Genomic DNA, 22,702 nt, shown 5'->3' with positions numbered 1-22,702 from the left:
GAAATTTGGCGCAGTTTGTGGGGTCGAGCGACCCTCTTTCGAAGAATTTCTCACCAAATATAGGTAACATGGTCACTTTACTTATAGATTACTCAAAAAATTTAAATTTAAAGTTCCCAATATAGACATCCTGTCCATTGAAGCTCTGAGAAAAAGCCAAAGTGACTATGTCGTTATATCCCTGAAATTTCTGAAGAAAACTTATCGACCCTTTTTCTTCAAACAATTCCTTACAACTGGCATACTCTGGACTCTTTGAAAACTGGACGTAGGTGGGTTCGTGATGGTTGGCCACCATTCCTGAATTGAAGCAAGATCTGGAGGTCTCTTTCTCTCACAGTCGTTTCCTTTCCAAAATTTATCACAGTGCCAACTACTTTAGAGGATCGATTACCATGCACCTTCGACCCTGAATTAATTCAATAAATAAAACTTGGAAATTGGAATGATAATAGACATGTGCAATGGTGAATGAGGAGCCATTGCTTGAAAGGTGGCTCGTACAGGACAAGGTGAAGGGGAACGTAATGGATAGAATGGTGGCTCCAATGGAAATAAGGGTTGGTTACTGTAATGATGAAATGATAATTAACATGTGGCCACATAATTAATAATGAAAGACAGGGTAGTGGGGATGAGGCGTTAAGACGAAGGTGAGAGGATAGTTAAATCATAACAATCATTGGAGACAAATTATCACTTAGCCTATTACACGCATACTCATAATATAGTTCAAATAAATAAAACATTCTCATACCTTCATTTTGACTGTATTAATTTTCTGGAACTCGAGGAAAAAGTAGCAGTGCTAATTTGATCTTTAGCAGAACATGATTTGCATAACTATTCTGGTAATGATGAAGTAGCTCATAACATAAAAAAATGTTGTAAGAATATTATTACAGTACCATCCATATTAATCCGGCGTTGATGAGCAGAAGTTATCCTTGCATAATTCTTCTAACTTTTCCAAAGTTATAGAGAACCCTCCTAGTAGGTCTGCGTGATGTGTCAAAATGCCAAGTTGAGTACATAATACCAATGGAAAGTTGAGTACATAATACCAATGGTAAGTTGAGTACGGAATGCCCATGAACTGACTTTGAAAATAAACAGATTGTCTTTTCCCTAGAATATCTCGTGCAACTTGACTGAAAACTTTCCCTGGTGATTATTATACAAAACCTGAAACATCACCCCATGGATTTTTAACCAGGCTTAGGATCATTACTGTCTGGGGCATTTCACCTTTAGAGAGTCTGAAAATGCACCAAAATAAGACTCAATATTTTTTATTTTCTGTACTTATTCTCCTGAGCCCGAAAAAGAATAATTCTATACTGAGCAGATCCCTAGCTACTGCCACCTCATAAGTTTATCGAGCTTGAGTTAGCCACTGCTCGAGGTAATCCTTTTTAGAGAGTCTGAAAAACCCAAAGTAGACCCCAGGGGGTTTATTTTTTGTACTTATTCTCTTGACCCTGAAAAGGAATTATTCTATACTCAGCAGACCCCTAACTACCATTTTTCCATTAATATTTACAAGCTTGGATCATTATTTGCTTGGAACATTCAATTTTTGGGAGTCTGAAACGTTCAAAGAAGACTCCAAGATGTCCTTTTCCATAAGTAATCTACCAAGTCTGGTTAAAGGAATAAACTTACCCTTGGTAGATTTCCCCTTTATTCTATGTGAGTTGTGGGGAAAATAAAAGAGTTAGCCCATTGTTATTTTATACTATGTACATAAATATAAATATACAAATATAAAGAAAAATCAGTTTGAATAACTAGCAGGAGCTGGATGCTTTTCCTGAACCAACTCCATTTCTGGATCTCTCTTTACTCCCTGCAAAATTCTTGGCGAGAGAGCAGTTGGTGATATATCTTCAGTCGATGGCCATTCACCACAAATGGGGCCTGATCAGCATCGATAGTTTTTATTTTTACAGAGCCATTATCGAAGACCTCTTCTACTTCACAAGACCCCAACCATAGTAGAGAATTTTCCTTTAAAATGTTTAAATTTACTATCATATAACAATTCCCAATCTCCTATTTGAAATATCTTTTTCTTAATACGCTTTTTATGCCATCGGACTCTCTAATCCTATACTAGCATGGTCCATTGGAATGCATCCGGCCTAATTTCCTCGAGCTCATTCAGCTGCAGTAACCTTTTCTCCTGGGCTTCATTTCAATTCATTCCCAATTGAGTGGCGGTTTAGAATTCTTTTACTTGTTTTCCATATACTAACTCATAAGGAGTGTGTCCAGTCATATTCCTCCAAGTTATCCGGTGAGCCCACAATGCTTTAGGTAGCTTGTTAGCCCAATCGCCATGGTGAAGCTGAATTATCTTGGTGAGGATAGACTCCAAAACTTTGTTTGTAGATTCCACCTGTCTGTTTGCTTGGGGGTGGTAAGTGGTAGATTTATGATGCTTACTCTGGTATTGTTAAGTAATGGCCTTCACTATTTTGGATGTGAAATGTGTGCCTTGATCTATAACAATCTTTCTAGGCACCCCATTCCAAGTGAAGATATCCTCAAAAAGGAAATCTACCACTTCTTTCTCAAAAGCAGAATATAAAGCCTTGGCTTCTACCCACTTCATCACGTAATCTGTGAAAACCAATATGTATCTCTTTTTCTTTGACATGAGGGAGATGGGCCCTAAAAAATCCAATGCCTGCTTCTCAAAATATTCCACTGATATCTATGTTTGGAGAGACATTTCATTTGACAGAACTGGCCTCCCTATTCTTTGACAGGCATCACAACTTGAAACAAACTTTTTGGCATCTTTGAAAAGTGTGGGCCAATAGTATCCCGCATGCAAGACCTTATAGGTTGTTCTTTTATCCAAAAACCGCAAAGTCCCCACCACAAGGCTCACTGTGGAAAGCCTTTAGAACATCAAACATATCGTCTTCCCGCACACATCTTCTTATAAGCAAGTCAGGTCTTGTGCGAAACACGACCCCGTCTATCCATGAATAATTGGCACTTCGTTGCACAATGTTACGTTTTTCCCTGTTGGAAACATTCTGAGGCAATCCCCCTGTCACCAAATAGTTAGTCATGTAAGCAAACCAGGGAGTCATTGTTGAAACAACAAAAAAATATTCATCTGGAAAATCATTGGGAACTGGTACTGAAGCTTTATCTTGGGCAACATTCATTCGTGATAGGAAGTCTGCATCCAAGTTGTCTTTTCCAGGGCTGTCAATCACAATAATGTTAATTTCTTGTAACAACAATAACTATCTTGTAATTATTCTATTAGTAATAGGTTTAATCATAAGAAATCTAATGGCATAATGATCAGTATGGACGAAAGTTTCATAACCAGTAATATAATGCCTAAATTTATTTATGGTGTGAAAAACTGTTAATAATTCCTTTTCAGTAACTGTATAATTTAATTTTGCAAGCGATAGATTCTTGCTAACAAAATAAATAGCGCAAGGAAGTTGATCCTCCCTTTGACCCAACACAGCTCCAAGAGCAGTGTCGGATACATCCGTACAAATATGGGATGGGAGAGACAAGTTAGGCCCCCGCAATACTGGAGCAATAGTCAATTTATCCTTCAGTTCCTGAAAAGCATTCTAACAGTTAGTGTCCCATAAAAAATTAGCATCTTTGGTTAGCAATTTAAACATAAGTGCTACAATTTTAGTTAATTTTTCAATAAATCTCCTATAGTACCCTGCATGTCCCAAGAAACTTCTTACCTATTTCTGCAACATGAGAATTCGAATATGTGATATTACCTCTATTTTCGCAGGGTCAACTTTTATCCCTTCTTGTGATACGTGATGTCCCAAGACAATCCCCTTAGTTTGCATCATTTTACATTTAATACTACTAAGGGCCAAATGAGCTTCTTGACAACGGATCAGTGCCTTTTCCAAGTTCTTCAATGCTTGGTGAAAATCATTGCCATATACTGTGAATTCATCCATATAGACTTCTACACAGTCATGTATCAAGTCAGTAAAGATAGCCAAAACAACTCGTTGAAAAGTAGTTGGGGCGGTGCATAAGCCAAAAGGAAGAACTCTGTAGGCATAGGTTCCCCATGGGCAAGTGAAAGTGGTATTTTCTTGGTCTTCTGGGGCTATTTGAATTTGGTTATAACCGCTATATCCATCCAGAAAAGAAAAATACTTTTTCCTGATAATGTATCGAGTACCTCATCAATAAACAGTAAAGGAAAATAGTCCCGCAAGGTAGCTCTATTCAGCTCTCAATAGTCCACGCAGATTTGTTGTTTCCCATTTTTCTTTGGAACTACAACCAAGGGTGATACCCATTTACTATTGGAAATAGGGTAAATGAAATTTCCACTCAAAAGTTTCTGCAATTCATCTTTAACAATTTCTTTTAGCGTTGGATTCATTCGTCTTTGTGGCTGCCAAACATGCCTAATTTTTTAATTCATATAAATGTGATGTATACAAGTGTCTGGATGAATACCTTACATGTCCAAATAATCCCACGCAAAATCTTCGGATTGCTTTTGGATCATACTCAATACCTGTTGTTTTTGTTATGTACTTAATTCTGTGCCGATATATAGTGTCTTTCCAACATTAATTTCAATGGGCTCGGTGCTTGCTTTGTTGTTTCCTTCTAAAGTTGTCAGAGTGAATGATGCAAATACAACAGGGTGACAAGTTTCCTGAAATTCATTTCTAAAAACATCATGATAACCATTAAAAGAAACAGGATAATCGATGCAATTAATATAATACAAAAACTGCTGCAAAATATGTTCTTTAGATTGTTCCTGAAGTCCCCGTGATTGTTCTAAAGTTAATAGGGGAAGCATAAAATATTCCTCTCCATAAGGGCTTTCTAACCAAAGGGGTACTTTTGTGGCCATTTGAGCAAGTGGAAAAATAGTTAATGCCTAATTTTGTAGTCCATTAGAGATAATCATTTCTCCATTTCTACACCCAATGACAACATCGGCAGTGGCTAGCCAAGGTCGTCCTAATACTACTAGGTGTCCCGGTTTAGAAGTCTTTGGAGAAATTACAACAAAATCGATTGGATATTCCCATGAAGCTATGGTTACCACTATGTCTTCTAGGATCCCCACAGGTTTAACAATGGATTTATCTGCCAATTCCAACACTATGGGTGTAGGCCTAACTCCTTGTAGTTGTAGCAATGTCATGGTATCAATCATCATAGCATTAATGGTTGCTCCTAAATCTACAAGGGTGTTTGGTAAAATAATTCCATTGTTTTCAATTGTGACTATGGGGTTCCTTGGATCATTATACTTTAATGGCAAACCATATATTATTTATGTTATTTGGCTTAGTATCTTAACATTCTAGTTTTTGTTTTTCTTTCTCCGTGGCTTTTTGATGCAGAGATCCTTAGTGATTTTGGTGTAGATAGGAATGTCCTTAATAGATTGCTGCAAAGGTATTTTGATACAGACATTCCTATGTTCAGATTCCAGATCATATTCCATGGGAGTCTCAGTTTTCTTGATAAGCAATCTTTTTGTATAAGGAGGCTCCCTAGGTTCTTCTAGTTCACTATTTTTTTGGTGTTATATTTGTTGGTGAATTTCGTCCTCAGGTGGCACTTGAGGATCCTCCTCTTGAATAATTACAGTTGATTTACCTTTATTAATTGTTTTCACTGATCTTAATTGGATTTCATTTATAGGGACAACAATAATGACATATGTAGGAAAAGGTAGTAATTCCATGTTTTGCACGGGTTGCGGAGGTTTATTATTGGGGTTAGTGACAGGTTGTGCAGGCAGCTGAGTTGGGCGAGGTGGGTTAAATGTTTTTTTTTCTTGGTGTGGGGGCGAATTAGAGCTTGAAGGCAGAGACATGAGTTGATGTAATGCAGGTAATGGTAATGAGGGTTGTTGATGTTGATAATAGGTTGGGTTGTACCCTTGCTGAAATGGAGGAATACTATATGGGTAAGGCATGTTAGGTTGATACTGGGAGTATGGCTGAGTTTGAGGTTGGAATGCATTCCCATAAAATTTCATCTCCATCCTTGGTTCCAAGGTAAGTTTTGAGGTGGTTTTGGAGGCCAGGGAGGGTATGATGGCTGAGAGTTCCATGAATGATTTTGAGAAAATCCTTGTGAATTAGGTTCTTGGTAAATGTTTTGGTTTGGCCCTCTCCATATTGGCTTCTTACTTACCTGCGTGAGTCATTAGTTTCAACACCTCCCTTATAAATGGCTTGTAGTTCAGGAAGGGATGGCCATTGGTCAGTGGTATGTTACTGTATACAAATCCCACACACCTCAACCACATTAATAGGACATTGCCTTTCAGCATGCTTATGCCTACATTTCACACAGAAAATTGCCAAGGAAACTTTTTCTTCTTCTTGTTTTCTTTTAATTTTTAATGTATCAAATTGGTCATTAATGGTGTTCAGGATATCTATTTTTAATTTTTCCAGAAGGTTTCCCAGCTCAACTCTGGTGATAGAATTTTGTACATATTTTGGGTTTCTAGACACATAATCTCTTGAATTGTCTCGGGTTCTTTTGCCTACTTTAGCTTGAATTCTAGAATAGGTTCGACATAGTTCACCTATATCGACAAAATGATTTTTATAAATGTCTCTGGAACCTAGGAGGTTAAGTGTTTCAATGCACTCTTCCCTTAACCCCTTCAGAAAGACAGTCCTAACAGTTTTTTCATCTAGGTTTCCCATTTGTGACTTGTGATAGTTATATAGGAATCTTTCCAGTTACTCCTCCAAACTCTCATCTTCCGTTTGTTGCATCCTAAAGATATCATTTGCATCATTAATTTTACAATAGTCTTGGTATTTTTTAAGTAAGATAGATTTCATGTCATCCCAGGAGTAAATGGTGTGCTCTCCTAAACTCATGAACCACCTCAGGGTTGAATCCTTTAAGGTGGCAGGGAATAATTTAAGCTTGTGTGCATCATCATAATACTTATAGCTTCAACAATGAATATCGAATTCAAATAAAAATGTGTCAGGGTCTTCAGAAGACATACCGTGAAAAAATGGAAGAGATGCTAAGGGTATGTTCTTCATAGTGATGTCTCTACTAATGTCCAAAATAGGAAATCCAAAATTTGACTCTGCATCGTCTTCTTGCTCCTCAGGACCTCCTCGTGTTCCATCTCTCTGATCATTGTTTCCTCCAATTAAAGTGTGTATTATGTCATTATTTCTAGGAATTTCCCCATTATTTTTGTTTTCCTCCCGTCCTTCGTTGTTAGCCATATTTAGTACAGGTTCAAAGGTATTCCTTGATGCAGTGGTTCGACTAGAAGAAGACTCAATGAGTTGAGCATAATGTTACCAGGCCCTAGGTCCCTGCGAGGTCCTCCTGTTGTTGATTCCACTTGTGGAATTAGCACTGGGTTTGTACCTATAGTGGTCACCAAAAAAATTTGTAATGTATTTGGTACAAATTGCGGTTGTTCAGTCCCATTTTGATACGATATTTCTTTTGTTGATGCCACCTTGTTGTTGATGCTTCCTTCTCCTCTGACACCTGTATAATGATTGGTTGAATTAGTTGGGGGTGTTTTTGTGGGACCAAATATTCCTGAAAATCCTTTTGTACTTGAAATAAACCTACCTTTACTATCTCTAGGCCTACTTTTACTTCTACGCATAGGAAAAGAGAATACTACAAATATTAATCAAAGACAACCATACTTTGGAGAAACCCCACTATAGTGGATGCATGGCTCTTCACTCACGTCTTACCATAAACTCTCCACCTTCTGATTATCCTGCAAAACCTTCAATACTCATAAATTTTAAACAAATTGTTACTTGGACTATTTGCAACTCCCTAGCAATGGCGCCAAAAATGTTTGGCGTTTTATTTCCCCTAACTTAAATTATTGACTGAGGTTCGTAATATCTGAGTTACACTACGTTCCGATTTAGGTTCCAATAGTTCAGTGCAAGGTTAAGCATATACTGATTAATCTCTGTATTTTCTAGTCACAACAAACCGAGATGAATAATCTTATCAAATTGAAACATCTATTATTATTTTATTTTAACAATAACTCGATTAAATCAAAATTCACTCAAAAGTAAAGAAAATGAATGAAATAAATTTTCAGGCTATTTGAAAACAATAGCACAAACCATTTAAATGACTTGTTCATAAGAGATATAAATTATTGAATAAGTGATTCAAATTATTGTGTATATCATATGAGTCCTAATATCAATCACTACTTCACACTACCAATCATTATGCAAGCACTATTAACTATTATTCAAACACGACTATTTCTAATTACGGCCCAAGAAAGACCTATACTTAATTAATAATCAAACAATCCTATAAAAAATGAATAAAAATAATCTACCTTTCAAGCGTTGTAAACTCTCTTTTCAAATTATGGAAATCATGACTCAGTGATAGAATCTATTAATCTAAGTAATGAAGACCTCAGATAAACCAAGACTAATTATCACTCAAAGCAGTATCAATCTTATACTAATTGCAATCCAAACAAAAATTAACTTTATCCAGACTATTTATGCTAAGGAAATAATGGACAATCTGAGCAAGACTGAACCTACTCATTAAGTCTATCTCCCAGGATACATGAAAGAACTCAGGCTAATCTTGTGCATTCAACTCTACAAGTACTCAAATTAAGCTAAGTAGCACAACTCTAAATTAATGTTCTTCACTAGACACACCTCAGATCTAAGAGATGCCACAAATTGAAGTTTGTTCTAACTTTTAAAATCACTCAAACCGAACTCAGGAAATCATTCAACACAGAAGCATGAACCTACAGTTCTAGTCCAATCTCTACTACGATTATGCCAAGTTTCAAAATCAAATTACAATCTCACTTCATAACCAACATCTTATTGCATTTCACTTAGACATTCAGAGATTAAAACATGATGCTACATGATCCTATATCAAATGAGAAATATACAAGATGGAATATGAGAAAACTAATACTATTTCAAGCTCACAACATAATTACCATTTTTTGCATTCTTTCAGATTAGAAATCACTCTGTAGATATCTTTAACCATGAAAATATAATGGAAATTAATTCAGTCATCAAAATTGTTAATTGACACATTCGTTCATGGTTTACAAAGATTCAAAGGCAAGATCTTTATTTGAATTCAAGAAAAACAGAGTAAAAGTTTAAGTACAGAATGGTAACTCTAAAATATAACCAATGATCCACACTTCGAAATTGAAATCAAACACACTCCTACAGTCTACCTCAATTGCAGAACTTGTTTCCAGGTGGTGGTGTGCCCTTGCCACTCCTGGAAAAAGTTTAAGTTAACTTAATCCCTTTAAAAATCAAAACACATGACACTTACAAAGATTTAAGTACTTAATCAGAATTAAGTATTAAAGTCAGAAAAACATGAGTTCATACAACAAACACATTGAAGTCTTCAATGTCTCCTGAGCGTGAAGCTCTTACAACAAAATTACATAATAATCGTTTCTCTGGCTAGCTTATACACAAATATCATCGGGCTTTTATAAAGTCCAACCGATGAAAACGATGCATAACAAATTAACTAGAAAAGTAAATAAATACATCAAGGCTAAAATTAAGTTGCACAAAATCTCTTGGAATAATCTTTAGATGGATATTGGTTGAGCACGTCCTGATCATGGCGTGATGGTTGAAACTGATTCCTTTTTTAGTATAAAGGAACTCATTCTAGAATATCGACGATGTTTGACTGAACACCTGCTGCCAACAGAGTACAGAATCGAGATGTAGAATTAAGTACAAAATGGCAAGTCTTCTAAAAGGTTTCTTTATGCGTTTTCCATCAGTATGTCAGAACCTCTGCTACCTGTCCATATGTTGTCAAGGTATACGAGTCCATATGAATATTAGTAAAAAATAATCCAAAGGTTATAAGTTCGTTAATATCGATTTAAACTAATCAGAAGCACATGAAAACAATACTACGTAAATATTCTACCTCCATGTGAAAAATAACAGAGTTTGTGTTGAGTCAAATTATAGCCTTATAATTTGATTAACATAAACCATCAACCCAGGGTAGGTAAGCTTGTGAGATGCTGCGCAAAATATATGCAGGCTTAACACTATAAGTGTTGATTAATCTAACTAGCCAATCATTCAAAACAAATGACCCTTTCTGACATCAATCACTTAGCAGCAAAGGGTATAGATTGGATCAAACATCGCTCTACAGCTCTTAAGATTGCTGATGATGATTAGGAAAAGACACATAAATCAACTTACAACAACTCAAAAATTCACTCAACATTAGAAATCAAATCTTCATTAAATGAATTCCACACATTAACAAGAAACTATTCCATTTAATCAAGTGTTGTTGATATATTAGAAAGAGTGCATTAGCTGTAAAAATGAATTATTATTACATGATAGAAATAAAATGCATAAACACTAAACTACGGGAGTTGTGAGCAAAGGGGGCCCTCCCTTACTCACAACCCCTTCAAATTAGAATAGATTGCTCACTGAAGTAGACATAACATATATCTTTGTATTAATTTGAAAAAGATACAGTCGAGTACAATTTGATATATAGTCTTAGCTGAAACCAACCTAGCAACCCCCTATCATAAACACTAGAACAAAATTTATACATTTAGAAAAGCCCATATATGGCTCGAAGTAAGGAAGACTACTAATCTAAGCCATCGACTAATAGTACTGTTACAAAATATCGAATTTAGCTATACTGTGTCTAATCCATGACTGAAAGAATGGATTAGACGAAATTTGTTACATGGTTGTAGCTTTCCTTCAAACGACCAACGAGAGAAGGTTTATGAATCTGGCGGTATTGTTGGCAGATCTGAAGTGGCCAATAGGACAACATCCATATGTGATATATTCCCCACAAAACCCATGTTCGCATTTGACTTAGATATTTGTGGAACATAACTACCGTCGATGTTGCTGTAGGAAATCCAGTCGGTTACAGGAAATCCACAGCTTCAGGAATCCAGAGTGTTTGTAGGAAATAGGATCGCACAACTATCTGCAGGAATTACGGGCCTATTTCCGAATCAAAACAGATCTACACAAGAACTCTAGATTAGTGTTCATGGTAATTAAATAAAAGGGCGTCAAAATTGGGTAAAACCAAGCCCCAACAGTTTGATAGTTAAAGGATGGTACAAAAGGGTAAAGAGGAAGTAAATGCCGAAAGTAACAGTAAAATAATGGGCGAAAAATAGGTACAAAAGTGGGGACCAACAAACATTCTGAAGAAATACTTGGAGAAACAACTATTAAAAGACACGCAAAGTCGGGGGCCATACCACATAACACAAATTACCTTTGGCTTAGATACCAGGTCTTAGGGGTAAATGTTCCAACAAAATCACCCCGTGGATTTGCACCAACTTCATCCCTTTTTTAGTGAATTTATTTGGCTGGGTCATACCACAAATGGAGTGTAACCTTGGTGGATAGTTTAATCCACTATATACCTTACTATATAACCCAAGCCCGTGCATTTTATAGTAATGATATTTTGGTGGGTCAGAGCAGAAAAGGAATGGAACTCTTAAGCATAACTCAATCATATGTCTCACATAGTACTGAACGAAAGCTCCTCCACCAAAGACATTAATGTAATATTTCCAAATTGTTGATGCTTTTATATCTTGAAGTTGCCTCAAGATTTTCCATTTTTCCTCATATAAAAACAATTGACTTGTTTCTAAACTCTGCAGACATATAAGCCTGGAAATTAAGCTACTAAGTGGGGGATATGATTCATAAAATTGTGTCAATGTCTGAAATTTAGAGGGTGTATTGAATGAAATCAAGTATCTCTATTTGTTACTTCTATCTGCTAGTAAGAATTTTTTAATATATTTCATAGTTATGCCTATGACAAGGGCATAAATGTATGGTTTCAGATAGAGTTTGTTGGATATAGATTATAATGTGGGGTATGGTATATTGTCTTTGTGTTGATATGAGATTGATTATTAATGCAGAATGTGACCTCCACTAGGCCTTACTTCTTTGGTATATGTAGCAAAATATCTTGGAAGGAAACCTTCTTACACGACTAATTTTTTTGGATGTGAATCAGGTGCCTAGTCAAATTTTGGCTAGAAGACTAAAACTTCTACTGTTAGTGGCTTCCATGACAATGCAAAAATGGTTGCTTTGCTGGAATTTTTTATAAAAATATATGTCCAGTGCTATGGATATGGAAATCCATAGACAAAGATTCTAATATCAAAGACACAAATGATATCCATGTGATGTGCTACATGTGGTTACATTACTCATGTAGATATGAGGGATACACCGATTACTTTAATTTTGAAAAATCCTCTAGAACAAAAGGAGGGAGGAAAATATAAGAAGCCATTGAGGAGGCCTGAACAGGAACACATTAAACAGGGGGAGCTTTAGATGAAGAACAAAAGAAAATCAAGAAACATTGAAACAAGAAGAAAATCAAAGATGTGAATTCAAAGGTGTCAAAGAAGAAATCTTCTGATGAGGATGATCAATCTCCTCGAGGGAGCCATGATGACCATGATGAGGAAGATGATGATGGAGTGGAATGGCAGATTGACACCTTTTTTTATGCAGATTACAATATTGTTGGTCCATATGCATTACGGTTTCAATTTACTGATTTTTTTGTATTTTACCCTTTTGTTTTGTATTTGAATTATACAACAGAGAAACAAAGTTCTTAATATTTTGTATGCTTTCACAATGTTTCAAATTGTTGAATTGGTTTTCTTTATTAAGCACATCGTTTATTTTTGTTCTAGATATTGCAGGTAACACTTTCACTGCCAATCTTACTATTTCCAATGCTATTGCCTTACAATGTTTCCATTGCAACATTTGGTGCAATTGCTAGTTATATTTTTCTTATATATAGATATAGTTGTAAATGATGTGGGATAATTAATTACAACCTTTAATTATCTTGGTAATATGTATAAAAATTGTAAAGACCCAATTTCCTTTTGGTCTAAAATTAATATGGAAATTTATATACACTAACTTTTTGTGATATTGAAAACAAGTGGTTAAACGGTGTATCCTAAAATGGGCTATTTATTTCTATTGAAAAAGTCATTTAAATTCAATCTCTTAAACATAGGACAATGCATACTTATTTTCATGACCCGTTAGAATTTAGAAGCTATTTAGGTTGAAAATTAATGATAGTGTCCCCTCCTAAGACTTTGTGTGATATTTTATTTAAGGATTGATATCCATGTTTTGAGTTTCAAGTCCTAGGACTGGTATCCATGTTTCGAGTTTCATCTCTGGCCTTTTCATATATTGGAAGTTAAAAAAAGTTATAAATTAATAAGTTTTTGTGAACTACGGAGTGATGAGAAATTACAATATGAAGATGTACAATATTTAAAAACACTTCAATACATCAAATATATTTATTTTCTTTCTACTCCCCCTAAATGAATATTTTATCTTCCTCTAAGGTTTTACTTTTTTGGTGGATAAAATGGGCCAGTAGTTATTCATCTCGAGCTTCAATTCCCTACATTCAAATAGAAGAGTATTTAGTCAATGATGATAAAAACAAATAAATTCTCTCAATTTGAAAATGATAAATTTTAGTCATTGGACCAGAAAATGCAGAGAGATCGTAGTAGTTACCTATCACTATTTGATCCAAATGCATAGGTGGCATGGCATCTTGGTCCTCTTGGGGTGTTTGCAACAATGTTCCTTGATGCAACCACTACAATGGATCATGTCACATGCCAACACAGATCCAACATTAGATGAATATTAATATGTTTGTTTAAACTAATTGATTCATATGTAACTTAGGAATCATTTTATGTACATATTCGAGCATTTGAAAATGAAATATCGACAAATAGTACTAGAAATGCTCCTACTCATTTCCATTTTAAAGTAACTACAAGGAAAGTAATATAGCATAGTAGCTAGACGATTAATCTTAGAATCAAAGAAACATCATAATAGATATTATTGAGTGTCCCTTAAATTAAGTAAATATTTTGTAATGAAACAACATGATTTCTGCCCACGGGGCTTTGGATTGACGATGAATGGGTGCACTATTAAGGCACTCCTTGCGATATGTCATTGGTTCAAATCCCCCGTGGGTGCTTACCTACCAAAAAAAAAAACAACAACAACATGATTTCTTTACAATAGGAATAAAGGTCACCTAGTTACTCAAATGAGGCCAAACAACCTTGATATGCAATTAACAAGCTTGATATGCAATTATTGAGCATTTTGTTGGGATATACCACACTTATCCTTTCTCCCTATAGATGACATCAATATTTTAGAGGAAAAATAGATTCTTATTCCTTAAAAATCTATAATGGAAGAAATTGTCCATAGTCATCAATTTAATGAAAAATGGCATCATCTACCAATATAAGAACATGAGACCACAATCCTTATAATATGTAAAGGACATAGAGCTTTTGATTAGAAGTGGGAAAACCTTGATATAATATATCATTCATCCCTATATAATTCACTACCCATAAGCTATCTCAAAACATATAGTCTCTAATTTAAATTTTGGCAAGGGAGGGCGCATTTAGTCATAAACATATAGTCATAAAAATTAATTAGAGTAAAAGCATGGAGTTGGGTTACACGTTTTCGCAAGGGAGGGCACGTTTAGGCGAAGAAAAAAGATCTTGATCAAGCCCCTTTGAAGCGCTCGATTGAGCCCCTTGAGCGCTAAAAATTTGCTCGATCGAGCGTTTAAAACAAAGCCTCGATCAAGATTTAGGGCTCAATTGAGCATTAGAGCTCGATCGAGCCCCTATTTTCTATTAAAACGTGCAGTCACGGTTTGCGCAAGTCATTTTTGTGTAGACCGCAAGAGCTCGACTGAGGGTATTGAATCTTGATTAAGCAATTGGACCATGGAACAACCCAACGAACCTCGCCAACAACCCCACCAATGTCCTAGAGGCTCGACCCAAGGTAGGTTACCTGTCCTTTTTGTTTTATTTATTTTTACTTGCAAAATTAAATAAATTAATTTGAAAAAAGAAACTTACCATACAAAAACCATAAAAACCACAAAAAACCACCAAGAAAAAAAAACACTTGGAAAACACCAAAAAAAAACTATAATTTAGGTTTTAAATTTTTTCTTATTTATAATAATAGCATGCTTGTTATGAATATTTTATAATTTTGAATAGTAAAAACATTATTTTTTAATCATTTTTAGTTTTAAAATTTTTCATTAAAAATTTAGTAAAATAAATTTTCAAAAATTTTAATTTTAATTATTTTAAATTTTAAACAAATTGAATTAAAAAATAAACAGCCAAACTATAATCAATCCATAAATAAATACACTTCTTCCTGCAAACACTTATATTCATTCCCACCATAATTAGCATATGTCATTTTGCATTCCTAAAAGAGCTTAATTCACTTTTTAAATTATCATCTACCAACATAATATAAAAATAATTAAATAAACAACGTGAAATATTCAAAGATATAAAGTAAATAATATTTACATTTAAATAAATAGATATTAAGAGTTCTAATCTATGAAGTCTAATATGTCTATGGCCTTTTTCATTAATAAAAGAGCTTGATTCACTACAGAGATTATCATCTATAAATATTAAACATGATATAATACTAATTAAATAAACTGTGAAATATTTAAAGATGTAAGGTGAATGATATTTAAATATAAATAAATAGTTTGGAATATTTAAACATTTAAAGTAATTAATAATATGAGATATTTAGTATTATAAAGTGAAAAATATTTATATTTAAGTTTAATTAAAATATATGAATTATTAAATATTTAAAATAAATAATAATAATATTTTAAAACTAAAAGAATATTTTTTCGTTTAGTTGTTTTTAAAAATTTAATTTAGAAATTGTAAATATTTATTTTTGTTTTCTATTTTATATATATAATACTATTTTTATAATTATTTTACAATTTTTTAAAATTAGTTTTTTCAATCGTTTGACATAATTATTGATATAAATCATAAAATAATATTAATCTAAAATTAAAAAAAATTGTACATTGAACATAAAAATAGCTCATTATTATTAAATTTAAAATATTATATATATATGGCCCTTCTCAATATATATAAATGTGTATCATCCTGAAAGTATCATGGTTACTAGTAACTAAGATTTAACTTTTTGAATTTAACATAAAAATAGCTAACTATTATTAAATTTAATATATATATATATATATATATATATATATATATATATATTATTTATTTATTTATTTATTTATTTGTTTGGCTCTTCTCAATATATATAAATGTGTATCATCCTGAAAGTATCATGGTTACTAGTAACTAAGATTTGACTTTTTGAATTAAATTGAGTGATTTGAAAACCAATCATCATTATTATCATGATTATCATTGGGTCTTAAGTTTTGAAGAAAGTCACTTTGAATCTTATATTTCTACTTAAATGTATTAAGTAAATATGAAGTAGTGAAACCCTTGGTGGCATGTCTCACGAGCAAAATGTCCATAAACAGTGTGCCCATTGAAATTATCATAAACATTACATTCAATATAACTTTAGGATTCATCATTAATAAAATAGAATTGATGTATCGAAACGATTCAAGATTCACAGCATTCCATGGATTGCAGTAGGGAAACTTGGGTCTATGCACTATTGGGCCCGGGATTCCCAAGGTTTGGATTCGAAAATGGAACACGGATATCAGTGCATTTCTGTGGTAAGTTGAGATGAACATACAAGTTTTTGTTTTCTCTAACGGAATTACTAAACGATAGAAAATATTTTCTCTAACAAAAATGCATACCATGTATTCCAAAATGATCTAAACCCGTATGTATGAATTACTTGTAAAATCTTATCTTTCTGAATATTATGAGAGGACTCATCAAAATTGCCAGAAATAGTGAACTTTCTTTCTTTGTCTTAGCAATGGCAGTTTCTTTATGCAGTATTCATTCAATGAGCTCTTTTAAATTGTTTGACAGTGTGTCCCTTGAAACATTGCTTAGACGAATTACAGGTCTGCATTGACAAATTTTGCCAAAAAAATAATTGAATTACATGTTTTTCTTTAATATTTCTTCCCTTATCTTTAATATTTCTTCCCAAATATCTAGTATGACTTAGCACCCTAATCCACAATATCTCTTCCCAAATCTGGGATATGTCTTCCCAAATCTCTAACACGATGCAACCTTGTGGACAATATCAATTCCCAAACCTTGAAGGTGATTAGAGATGCATTTTTATGATATTTTAAATCTGCAATATTTCCTCTCAAATCTCTAAAATGATTGTGCAGGATGAACCACACACCACCTTACCAATTCTCTGAGGTGATTATGCATTTATATCTATGTTATTTTCACTATCCACCTACACATGAGATTGGATCTAATTGCAGATTTAAAAACCCCAACAAACATTTACACCTTGAATCATCTCTTATTTTTAAGGCCATATCCACTCCTTCCCGTTGAGTGACTCATAACTAATTTTGATCTTTGGGAAGTGTTGGATATTGAGGTCTTCAACTCGAAAGGCATTCAAATCGAACCTGATCCTAAACCTTTGGAATGTTCTACATGCAACACTTCTCCCAAGTGTTATTGCTCCAACAAATCTAGAAACAAAAAAAACTCCCAACTGACCTCTCTGTTGGGCTAGAAACATCCTCTGATGCTAAAGCTCCATCTGCCGCTGACAAGTGCTCCCTCTTTGACCTCTGAGCTGCTGCAACACTCCATGCATCTCACACTGTTGCATACCTCTCTGTGCCATCCTGCACTGGTACAACACACTTGTGCCTCTCGCATTTCTGCAACTTGCTAGCTCTGCACAATCTCAGGATTCCTACACTATAGCTCTCTCTGTCGCTCCATCCGCATCTGTCTCTACCCACTCAGCCAGTCCTGCTACTCCTCGTTGGAGCTCCCGTAACAAGATATAATCAAAGAGGTTGGGTACCTCAATGATCCTGCCTCTATTTCAGCCTTCTTGGGACTGTCACTCCACATCACCCCACCTCCTACTTAAGGTATGGATGCAGCTAAAACATATTTCAAGAGACGTACGCTACTTCACCAATATAAACTTGCGTACATACGCAGCTATGCCAAAGCCAACCAGCGTATACGCAGTCTTCACTTGCTTAACCTGCGTGTATATGCGCCTCTGCCGTGCCGAACCTGCGTACAGATCTATAAAAAATAATTTATCCTTTTACTTAATCAGACATCAGTTATACCCAGAATATCAGTTTATAGATAGCATGCACCAAATAATAGATCAAAATCACACAATGATATTACTATTCAAGCCTTGAGGACCCATCAATAGAACTTAACCATCTTGTAATGCTCACTCCTTGATTCAGGTCCAGCTATATATCACCAACCAATCACCAGAGATCTCATATTCAATGCTAGTCGGCCCTTGCCAAATGACCATAGTCTTAGGCCTTACTAAAACCATGGTCCAAAACCATAGAGATCCAATACTAGGGACCCAATACCTGGGTTCAACACTTGGAATGCAATACCAAGGACCAAAACCATAGGTTCAATTATGTCGGACTAAATACCATGGACCAACCATAAGTTTTCCCAAATGTACGTGATTTTCTTTGCATGAAAGTGCGTGTATACGTATATGCGCCTTCTGATCGGTTCACCCGCGTGTATACGCGATTTTATTACAAGGAACCTGCGTATACCTCATTTTCTTTCATTTTGAGAGCCTGAACTGTGATGTGCCATTTGAGTGAGTTTCCATCAAGGAAAACACCTGTGCCATAGTGCCAACATCATCAGCGGTCGTGATCCCCACACTTCCAAGCTCATCCCTGCAGGTGGTGAGCTTGTTCAGGAACACAGAGATTGTGTCGCTCTTTTCACACTTGATTTTCCGAAGCTTGTCTTTCAACGCTAGCTTCCTCTGATCGCTATTATTCTGATATAAATCTTTCGATGTTTTCCACATCGAAAACAATGTCTCCTCCCATGGAGACTCGAGACTATGTGGTCTCGAACTCCCTCCAGAAGGATTCTCCTTACTCTAGCCACACATTTCTTCCATTCCGCCAATTCAGTAGCATTAGCTGTTGCGGGCTTGGGGACTTCTTGATCAATGAAGTCCTTTAGACTATTATCCTCTAATACTGCTTCCATGCGATCCTTCCAGGCTATATAATTTGAACTACTGTCAAGGGCATATTCGAGTCTTAAACCGTTGAAAGCCATTGGTTAAATTGAGATGTGATAAGAACTCGATTTCTATATTCAGGAACCACAAACTTCGAACTTCTCCCTTCTTATATATTGTTCTCTCCTTGATCACCTTTTCTCTGATACCATGTAGAAATTCCCAATGTAGATCAACAGATTATGCAATATACTAAAGCAAAATACATGATCTACTTCTACAACAAACTTTGCGGAAGCTTAATCAATTGAGCAAGATCAATAAGAACACATATAATTGAGAAAGAGAAAGCATACACATGAAACGCAGAAGAATAATCCCGGGGAAAGCCTCAGCCTAAAACCCCAATCTCTGTATTATCATACAAGTGGAAAATATGTTTGATTACACAAAGCCTTAGCTCAGAAAACTATCCAGCTCTCAGCACAATCAGACAATGCTACTCACAGAAAGTCAAAGGCTTCTCACAAACCTTCTCCTCCACCCTCCAAGCCTCCTATTTACTTGTGCAATGTCTCCTCGGTCCTCAAGCTGCCACCTGGGTGTAATAATCCCTCACACACTGCTCTGACCTCTGAAATAACTGCACAAACCTGAAGGAGATAATTCCTTCTGCGTGGATGAGTTCCCTATATAGGAAAAATCCTCCAACTGATAGTACACTGTCCCTTCCTCTGATCTCAACTGGGTCTCTCACTGAACTGACATGCATGAGTTATTTATGAGAGAATATTCAGTTATCTGAAGCACAGCAATTACATGCATGCAAGCATTAACTAACTGAACTCACAATTAATTCTACAAACTGTTAGAACTAATCTATCTGGACTTAACTCAGATAACTGAGCTAGCTAATTACAACTCATCCTCATCTCCTTAACTAAGAGATAAATTCCTCAATCAATGGAGAAACTGTTGCATGTCCTCACATAGACTTCATGTTTGATTTTCCACAAATAATTAACTCATGGTGAATTAAATAATTATTTTACAAACAACTGCTAAGATCAAATTCGAATTTTACTTCTGAATTTTAGTCCAAGGATTGACTAAAATTGGAATCCATCCTGAAATGCTATTTATAACAGTTCTATTTTTAACACTTCCATTTTTCATTCCTTGTTGCTATGTCCAACACTGGTACCCGAACTGCTATATATAGGAATGCTATTTTTAGCATTTCTTGTTGCCATTTTCAACGCTTTGGTGGATCAAAAAAGGAAACAACTTACAGATCAGAAGCAAGAGCAGAACAACTTGCCTTTCTCTCAGAAAGTCCATGTTATCCTTCAACAATCAAAGAATATATGGAAGGAATATGTAAAAAGAAAGTGTCTCTTTGAACTTGGATCCAAATTGCAATATACAAAGTCCAAATATGTACTCCTACGGTTGTACACATTAGATATGGCTTTGTCCCTGATAGAGCAATCTGATTGAAAAGGGTCAAGTTGGGCCTTGAAGCCATCAATTCTTGCTTTGATACAACCCATGTTCTTGGAGCATTCTTGTGAAAAGTTTAGCCTCATAGTTGCCTCTTGTCTCAGCAGGATCATAGCTTTAACATCGCCACTACCACCTTACAACAGTGATATCATGAGGGAGATATTGCAGCTGATAGTAGAAACCCTTCAAGGGTTGAACAACATCATGCTTCCTACCTTTCAAAAGCAGCACCAAATTTTAGAGCTGATGGCAGAGTTAAGCTTTGGCACATTCATGTTGAATCTGGAATGTGACAAGTTGATCTTTCAGTTGCTCCAAAACTTTTACACCAATATTACATTAGCGCATTCAAACCATGTCAAACATGCATGCAAAAGATTGTGTCCATGTTCTTAAAAGGAGATGTCAACATATGCAAGATACTAAGATCAAATTGTTGAGAATTTGGAGGAAGAAACCAATGGTATCACCAACTGCCTATAATCTAGGGGAGAAGTTGGTCAGGGAAAACATAAACGTGCTCAAAAGTGTGCTAACCAAGAAGGCACTGACAAGGATTGGCGAAGGAAGAAAAAACAAAGGAAATAAAGCCTACAACAAGAATGAACTAGGAAGGAGAGGACTATGTTTTATTTACAAGGGACCATGGGAACCTAACCATTCATGCTGAGATGATAAGAAGGAGGCAACAAGGATAGAACATAAGGATATTCCTTCAAATCATGAAAAGTCTTCCATAGTTGGGTCCACTAACTTTTAGGAGAGCACCCATGAAGAGTCTGAGCAATTAAGTAAAGATGATGAGCAGTCACGTGATATTATTCATGGAGACTTATAGGATGACAAGCATTCTGAAGTGCATGGTGAGGTAGACTCCTATACAAAGGAGTCCACAGATTTCTAGAGGGACATTCATGAAGAATATGAACAATTAAGTGCACGCGTGCATCCATGTTCTAAAATCGTAGAAGATGAACAACGGATTGTATCCATAGGTGGAGAAGGCCAAGGGGAAGACATCCAAGAAGACCTGAGTGAGAAACCACTAGTAGTGAACCGACATGATGCACATAAGGGGGATCATAACAAATATAATGTGCAGAATGAGCCATTTACATAGAGCCAGTCAATGGTTCAAGTTGGAGCTGTGATAGTTGAGCATATGGTGCAGAAAAATACAAAGGCATTCAACAGGGAACCATAATTGATATATAGGATTTTTCGAAAAAGATCATGCATTTTAAGACATATCTTATGATATTGAAGTAGAGAGTTTGGATAGTCTGAGACACTGTCTTACAGGGGAATAGGGAAATTGAGGAGCTCATAGGGGTATGTGTCGAATCAACGACCAAGTTGTCTAGTGTTGAGGAACGACTCAAGTCCCTTGCAAGGTAGCAAGAGGAGTACAGTTGGGAGTTCCAGATCATCCCTTTATATGCGTACATAGATAAGGCTTGCAACACTACCAACCTATCTTTATACACTGGGAAGAGCATGACTGAGTGGAGCAGCATGATTTGAGCATCATGCAACATCAACATAGTAGACACATTCCATGTGCTCACATTCATGCATTAGATCCTTCCCAAGGGATGGATTGGTGAGAGATTATGAGTTGGAACTCTATTGATGAGATGATTCCTAGGAGGCTACCTTTAGTCAAGGGTATATTGAAGCTTGGGCCCTTAGGCAAGGGCAGTGATGGAAGGCTGAGATAGTATCATAACCCACAGGTCCCGGGACCTAGGTGGCATTGGGGTCCAAGTGAATCTATTGAGGGCAGGATTAGTTGGAGGATTGTTTGGGATCCAGGTATCAAATGATCCATTCAAGATCATTTACCATGGAGGCATGGAATAACACACTAATTTGTATGGGATCCTAGTATCAGTATATATATGTTTTTGTTGTGGACAGAAGTGGATTGCTTGAGGGCAAGTAATATTTGGGCTGGAGGATTTGTAATATTCCCTTTTCTTGAT

The sequence above is a fragment of the Pinus tabuliformis genome, chromosome 1_2 (genome assembly GCF_031772625.1).
Source record: "Pinus tabuliformis cultivar Carrire ecotype Pingquan chromosome 1_2, CPIR1, whole genome shotgun sequence".
NCBI classification, from domain to species: Eukaryota; Viridiplantae; Streptophyta; class Pinopsida; order Pinales; family Pinaceae; genus Pinus; species Pinus tabuliformis.
The sequence above is the reverse complement of the archived record's forward strand: the minus strand, read 5'-3'. Positions refer to the sequence as shown.